Here is an 8,402-nt window from a genome sequence, read left to right as displayed (position 1 = left end):
ATGGTCATGAAATAATGGCATGTTCCTTCGAATATGTGAAATGTTGGAGGGATCCATAAGGGGTGAAGTGGCATATTTTTCAGGGGATTTCTCTAAATTAGTCTCAATGATGCCGAGCAGAAGTGACCGAGAGGTGGGGAAACCTAATACGGATGAGGAGAGGCATCTCCTCCAAATAAACCATGATAACTTTCACATCATTTTCAAGAGAGGAAATTATTTACATTTGAAACACTAATGAATTAATAACCAAGCACTGACCATACAAAGTTGAAAGAGTCTGAAAGAGTGAAAGGTACATAAGACTAGTTACATCAAATTGCAAGGAAAGTACCTCTTGAAAATAAACCCTTTGTTGTGTTCCTTGATATGTCTAGCTCAGCTTCTAGTGTCTTTTATCTATCCCTTGCTACTAGCCAAATGCTTCTCTAGGTTACTTAATTTGATTAAACCCAGCATAAACTCTAACTGAAAAATCATTATGGAAGACCCTGCATATAAAAACTAAAAAAATTTGGTGCCAAATTGTTTTTTCAGGCTCTACATCAAAACGAATTCAGCCGTTTCAGCTGGCTTGTTTCCATTTTCAACCGGCCTGTTTCCATTTTCAGTTGTTTTAGCCCGTTGTTTCCAGCTCAGTCGACGCCATTGCGTCCCGCGCTGCATAAAACAATTTTGTTCTCATCCTGATCTCACTTTTCCTATTAGTTAGGATCTCACCAAATATACCTCCCTATCATCATTAACAGGGGCAGCAGACTAGCCGCTTCCACTCCCTCCTATCCCTTTTATTTGTCGGTTGCCTCGCCCCTTTGTTGTTGGCTCAATTGTAATGGGCCCAAGTAAACTTATTTATTCACACCCAAATTTTCTGTTCAATCTCCAATTGGATATGGAATGTGAAAAGATGTTAGGCATGGCTAATAAACTGGAAAAGCATCTTGATCTCACCCTTAATAAAATGGGTAGAAAACTGTCTGCCTTTGTCTCTATCCCTTCCTCTCTATCCCTTTGTATCTTCCATTATTCAAAGCTCCTAGAGGGTTTGAACAAAAATGGCACCATCCACCTGAAAAGCATCTCGATCTCGCCCTTAATAAACTAGGTAGAAAACTGCCTCCCTTTGTCTCTATCCCTTTGTCTCTTCCATTCTTCAAAGCTCCTCGAGGGTTTGAACAAAAATGGCACCGCCCACTTGAAATTTTATCTCATGACATTGTACGTGGGAGACAAAATGTCTTAAAAAAAGAATCTTAAATTTCCATTGTATGTATTAACAAGCTGATATGAAAAAATAAAAAAGAATTTCCTCGAATTCCCACCCGTGTTCTCTATGTCTTCCATGCCAGATGCACATTCCCTTGATTCATGTAGGTTTCGTTGATATTAAGGTAAATTTATTTGAATGAATTTTTTATAATAGACATGGCCAATAACTTCATCAATGTTATTAGTCCCACCACATATATTTTTGATACATTATGGATATTTTTCATCAAATTTGTAGACATTTTTTATTCTTAAATAAATAATGTTTTCGATGTAATACTGAAAATTAAATTGTATACTATTTTATTATTATAAATTTAGTTAAATAAAAATGGTTGAGAAAAAATGAAATTTTAAGGCGAAATTAAATAAATGTCTAAAAACCCATTTGTGTAGTAGTGATTCAATGGAATGGAATCATCTTTAAATGCTTTGGAAACCTTTTTCCAAGATGTTTTCAGAAATTTCTCCTCTTTCTAGACAGTTTCACCCTTTTTAAAGGGGAAGGGGTGATAGTCTCTTGTAGTAGTGATTCAGTAAAAAGGAATCATCTTGAAATGCTTTGGAAACCTTTTTCCAGGATGCTTTTAGACATTTCTCCTATTTCTAGATAGTTTCACCCCTTTCAAAGAGGGAAGAGGCGACACTCTCTTGTTGCTCTTTCACAAAAGGTGTTATGTCACTCCTTGTCAAAGGGACTAGAGTGACACGCTTCAAAATGTCACATTATTCCATGGTTTGAGTCTAGATTTTAAGCCAGTGAGGTGGAAGGGTCTCTAAGCTTGTTTAGGTGTACAGTTAAAAATGAACATTTCACTATCATTCTTGTCTTCAAATAAAAGCTCATGGAAGAGCTCAAACTTCTATTTTTATCAATCTGATTAAGATTTTACATGTGGAAAAGGGTAAATCTTGGCTACAAACAGGGGCTATAAATGTTGGTGTGGCATGGGACAAAAATAAAAAGGCCCCTTAACAAATGTAGATCCTCTCAATCTCCCCTGAGCATAAAGCCTCTGTGAAAAATGCCTACATGAGTCTTCAAAGGATATTTAGGATGAATATTGTGTTCTTAAGTTGAAGCTTCATGAAGAAGAGATGGGAAAGGATATTTTTGGGACTTTTAAGCAGAATTTAAAGCAAGATACATAAGCTCAGAAACCCCAAGGCAAAGCCCAAGATAAACATATGAGCTCTAGCCCTTGTCCTGAATCATCCAATGCTACTTCTTAACAATAAGTCTATTATTGGTGGTGGTGGATAAAGAAAAAAAGGAGAAGGATGCTAATGATCAGGAAGGGAGAGATAACACGAGATAGAGGAGATAGATATGAAAAATACTAAAAAGGAGGAGGAATCAAAAGTTGAACCCAAGTAGACTTATAACCAATATATTTCATCTACCTAGAGTACCTTTGTCACAACTCCTTTTCATCCCCTGTGTTAGAGTCAGTTTGGTCATCCCTCCGTCAGAGATCAAAACTCTTTTTGCATTCCATGTTTAGGTGTCCCATCTCGCTCAATCAGTTTTATTCCGTTAGAAGCATGCCATAAATCCATCGGAAGGGCTTTTGTCATTCATTCCCCTCATGCTTTGCATTGCTGGCTCAAGTCTGTTCATCAAAATCAAGTCTTAAAAGTCATTTGCAGTCCTATTTCTGTTTCTAGGTCATAACAGTCATTTTAGTCATTAGGTCTAGGGTTAGTCAATTTGGTCTTCAACAAGGTCTAATAAAGCCAGCAGGCCTAAGGGAGGTTCTTAATAAGTTGTTATTTCAAAGATTTTTATCGCCATATGGATGGATTATGACTTTTCTTCAAAACTCTGTTTTGAAGACAAGTCGACATTTCATTTTTTGTAATAATTTTCCAAAACTTTCAGTTCCTGAATTCTTCAGGTGCAGCCCTAGTCTCCTTTTCCAAATCCCATGTCAGATATTCCCGCAAAAATTTTTCCAAGAATTTCATGATTTCAAACAAAAAATCAAGGAGGAAACAAAAAGATAGAGCTGCATTAATTGTGAAAAAGTGCCAATTTCTAAACATTAGAAAAATGGGTTTTGAAGAACCAAAAATCAAATCAATGTCTTTATAAGCTTTTGCCATGAAGATCAAAGTTATTTTGCATGCCAAGGTCAAAGAAAAGCATTTAAAACTGAATTGGGTGAGCAAGTGCGTGTTTTGGGGTGAAATAGCTTGTAGCTAGCCGGCGCGGCGCACTGGAAGCGCGCGGCGCACTGGGAGTTTTTGTCCAGTGTTATTCTGAATGGGCACGGTGCACTGGAAGTGCGCGGCGCACTGGGCTCTTGGCATGGCGCATACAGTCCAAAGCCTGAAATTGTTTCAAATTTCACCAATTTGCTCATAACTTGCGTGGATTTGCCAGGTAGGTTTGCTATTTTGATATTCCATCTAGTTTTGTGATTAGTGATGGTGGTTTATGGATGACAATGGGTGAACACATATATCGAACCCTCCTTCTATAAACATAAGTAAACTTGCTGTCAGGGTTTCAGAATTCACTGATTTGCCACAAATTCCCATTGTTCCCTTGTCTTCACCAGTCCCTAAGTCCCTATCACCTAAATTCATTATTCCCTTCTCCTACATGCTTTGTCCCAAATCATCCAACCTCACACCTCAAAACCCTATACAACAATCCCAAACCCTAAACCTTATTCCTATACATAAAATTCCCCCCCTCTCCCTAATAAAATTTATTTCAATATTCCCTAATCCCCTACTATTTTCCCCTTCCTAGCATTCCCTGGTTGCATTTGTTCTTTTCCCCTTGGTGGCAGAATCCAACTATATTGCATTACAACACAGCAGTTTCATACATCATTAAAGAGAAATCCAAGCACAGTTCATATACAACATCTTTTCTTCAAGGTATTTTGTACAAAAATCATGGCATCTGAGCATTCATCGGACTATGAAGTGGAAACCCAAAGTGACTCACCCTTGGAAGAACAGGCACCCCGGAGGCCTCATAAAAGTGGCAGACATGTTAGGGAAGAACCGACCACCCTTACAGAATTGCAGGCCTGCCCTCTTGCTATGCAATGTTTTTAGCATCAGTCATGCTATGAGTTTTTTCAAAAGGTGGCTAGTGTTCAATTTCATCATGAGCTGGCTCATCTTTTTGTGCTACACTTACATGGAGATTAGGCTACCTTAGCTGGTGTCACCTTCACTCTTACACCAAAATCTGTCTCATTAGCAACCGGTATACCGAACATTGGTGAACCATGGCACAAGAAACAGAAGATTGACCGGCAGCATTATGAGCCATACATTAAAACCAGTTTCTTGAGGCAGCTCAAGAGAGTGTTCTCGTTCCAATATCTGAAAGATGAATATGCTCCACTAATGAAATTGATCATGAAATATTTCAGCTGTGAGGGACGGTTCTCTCGTCTCTATGCTTATCACATTAGGTTTCTCATGCATTTCACCAGGGTACAGATGATGAACATTCTGTATTTCATTTGCCAGAACATAGACAGGATGACCACCTTTATACAACACAAAACCCCTTAGCAACAACTTAACAGTGTCTATCATTTTTCTCTTATTAAGATTTTGGTGGTTCATCAGCTTGGAGTACAGGGCATCACATGGGATGATTTCGTCTCTTGTGACTTCTTCAGAGCTTCACGGGGATTATCAGAGGTTAAGCATGAAGGTGGACCTTCTCATCAGTATGAGCGCCATGAGACCGCTAGTGTGCCGGTATTCATCACATATCAGAGAGGCAGCAGACATTTGTTTGCAGCGGCAAAGCGAGTGTTATCTCCACTCGGGGTGGAAGGGGCCTCGCTTCCTCCATCAGTATCACACGTACAGGACAAAGGCAAGAGGCCAATGCAGGATGAGGGGCCTTCAGGTGAGCCATCAGGTGAATGAGAGACCGACTTCATTCTCATTCATGATGATGATACTGATACAGGTCCACAAAGCGCCAAACTTAGAGAGATCGTCCAGGAGCAGCAAACAGAGATCGAAGCCATATCCCTTGACTTGGAGAGGGCTAAGTGGACCATGAAATACTTGGAGCAAAGGAACAAACAGCTTGAAGATCAGTAGGCAATCGTGGAGCTACAAAACATTCGTGAGCATCGCCACGCTGCACAAAGGAGAAGAGTTGAGCTCACATCATTGGAGCAAGAGATTAATGAGGATCGGGAGGCCAATCTCGAGAGAGTTAACATGCACTTAGAGAGGCTGTTGGACAAGACCAACAAAGACCATGCATTGCTGAGACACATGGCTTTCCACTACATGGCACGAAACAAGGTGTGCAAGGCCCGAATCAGGAATTTGAAGGCAAAATTGAGGAAAGCAATAAGGAAGCAAAAGAGACAAAGGGAGCTCGATCGTCTTCAGATATTTTCCGAAGCCTATTTAGCTCAGCATAACACTTAATGAAGAAGCTCTAGCCCAAATTTCAAGAAATTTGGGGCATTTTTGGTATTTTTGCAAATTTTTGTACAAAAAATAGGGTTTTTTGGATTTGGCATGAAAAATCATGACTTCTGGTGCATGGCAAAGAATTTTGGGCAATTTTTGAGTCCTCAGGAGGTCAAAAACACTCAAAAAATGACCTCACTGCCCCTATTTTGACACACAGGAAGCAGTCTTGAGAGATTGAAGTTTTGGAGGGGAAAATGGGCACCAAATTCAAAACTGCCACTTGGGTTGGAAAGTAGACAGGCAGAGCTTTCCAACAAGCACACTTGGGCTCAATTTGGACTTCAGGAAGTGCCTCAAAATCAGCCCCAAAGTGGCACAATGCATACAGATTTTGGCGCGGCGCATAGAGAATTTTGGCTTGTTTTTCACTATTCGGCTTAGCAATTCGCCCAGTTTTGACCAGTTTTGCTTCTTGAATTTTCATGATGTAATTTGAAAACCATGATGTAATATTGGCACACTTTTACTTGTTCTAGAAGATTCATTCACCAAAAGGTGAAATGTGAGTGAATGAATCAGTTTCCTAGCATATAGGGGTAAGTTGTTTGACTACCTAGTTTTTAGTTCCTTGTTTAGAATTGGTTCAAACAACTCCTAGAATTATGAGCTCGACCTCTAGAGGCAAGGGAAGAGGTTTAGCTTGTCTATATTATGTAATTTCTAAGTCATTCTCAGGGTTGGACACTAGGGATTGCTTTGGCATATCATTGTACATTCTATCTCTGCATTTTTGGCTAAGGAAAGACAAGGGTTTTGCAGCACTGTTTGGGATCCATGTGGCTTTATGTTTTGATGGTGTGCTTCTATAAGTACTTGTAAGTTCATTAGTGTTATGTGTATCATTTTCCTCTCTTTTCTTCTGAATTTGAACAAATGAGTGATTAAGGTGGAATCCATTAACTGTTATGCTCTGCCTTTGAATTGGTTTAAATTTCCATGTTTTCATTTGTTTAAGGAGAAATCTTGAGACACACTTTCTCTCCTTAGCTCCTCACCATTCCGATCTATTCATTCACTCAATTTAAAGCATCAAAACGATTGCCTTCCTTGCCCCAATCAGAACTCTGCAGAAACTGTGCCTCATCCCCGAGCCCAATTTGCCTTTCCCTGTTTCCAACACAAAACCCTCAAAAACTCAAATCAAATCCTTTGCCTAATACCTCAAGCCCCATCGATTATCTTTTGCCGAGATCGACCCGGAGAGAGCCCTCTCCTATCCTCGTAGGGCTAGCTATGAGGCTGAACGTGGTTTGATGTGGACCTAGAACCTTGTCTTTTCAGCATGAGGCAAATCTAGGCTCTAACACCCTGTAATTGTTCTTAGTATTTCTTATATTTAATCTTCCTCAATTCTTGTGATATCCCAATTAACATAAATGTACATGCCTAGTGTTGACCCTTCTTCTAGTGCCTTAACTACCTTATAAGTTCCCTTTTTATATTCCCCTTCTACTACAATTACATCCCCTAGTATCTTGGCTTCCATGATTGCAACAAACCCTCTACCTTTTTATCTACTACCGGTACCATAATCACCATGATAGTTGCTCAAGCCCAAGTTTCTACCTCGAGTACAATTAAATCATTTCAAACTTGAGATTCTTTTGCTAATTTTGTTGCAATAAAAGCATAGGGTAAATGGATTCAATATAATCTACCACCTTTGGTAACCAATAAGGCAACTAGCCAAAGGATTCTAGCAACCATGAATCTAGAGATAGGGATCCTTTCCCTGACAACTTTAGGTCATAAGTGGAAAGGTTACATAGAAAAATGAAAAAGTCGAACATTGATTTAGATTTTGAAAGGATTATCTATAAAGCTAATGATAAGTAGTTAAAGGACCATAAACTAAACTCATTAATATAGAAGGTTCTTCCATTATTGAAGGTTCCTTGAGAGTTTGTTCTTCCATTCTTGAAATATCCTTGAGCATTTGAACAAAACTGGCCCCACCTACCTCAAAATTTTATCTGGTGACACGGGAGACAAAATGTCTTAAAAAAAGGGTCTTAAATTTCCATTGTATGTATTAACAAGCTGATGTAAAAAAATAAAAAGAATTTCTTCTAATTCCTCTCTATGTCTTCCATGTGGATGCATATGACCTTGATTCATGTAGATTTTGTTGATATTAAGGTTAATATATTTGAATGAATGGTTTATAATAGATATGGCCAATAGCTTCATCAATGTTATTGGTCCCACCACATATATTTTTGATACATTATGGATATTTTTCTAGATATTTGTCATCAAATTTGTATACATTTTTTAATTCATAAATAAATAATGTTTTCGGTGTAATACTGAAAAATAAATTTTATATGATTTCATTATGATAAATTTAATTAAATAAAAATGGTTGAGATAAATGAAATGTTAAGACGAAATTAAATAATTGTCTTAAAAACCCATTCATGTAGTAGTGATTCAATGGAATGGAATCATATTTAAATTCTTTAGAAACATTTTCCTAGGATGTTTTCACACATTTCTCCTCCTTCTAGACAGTTTCACCCTTTTTAAAGGGGAAGAGGCGACAATCTCCTATAGTAGTTATTCAATAAAATGGAATCATTTTTAAATGTTTTGGAAACAATTTTCAAGGATGTTTTCAGACTTTTCCCCTCTTTCTAGACAATTTCACCCCTTTC

The sequence above is a fragment of the Pinus tabuliformis genome, chromosome 1_2 (assembly GCF_031772625.1).
Source record: "Pinus tabuliformis cultivar Carrire ecotype Pingquan chromosome 1_2, CPIR1, whole genome shotgun sequence".
Lineage (NCBI taxonomy): Eukaryota > Viridiplantae > Streptophyta > Pinopsida > Pinales > Pinaceae > Pinus > Pinus tabuliformis.
Note: the sequence above shows the minus strand (reverse complement) of the source record.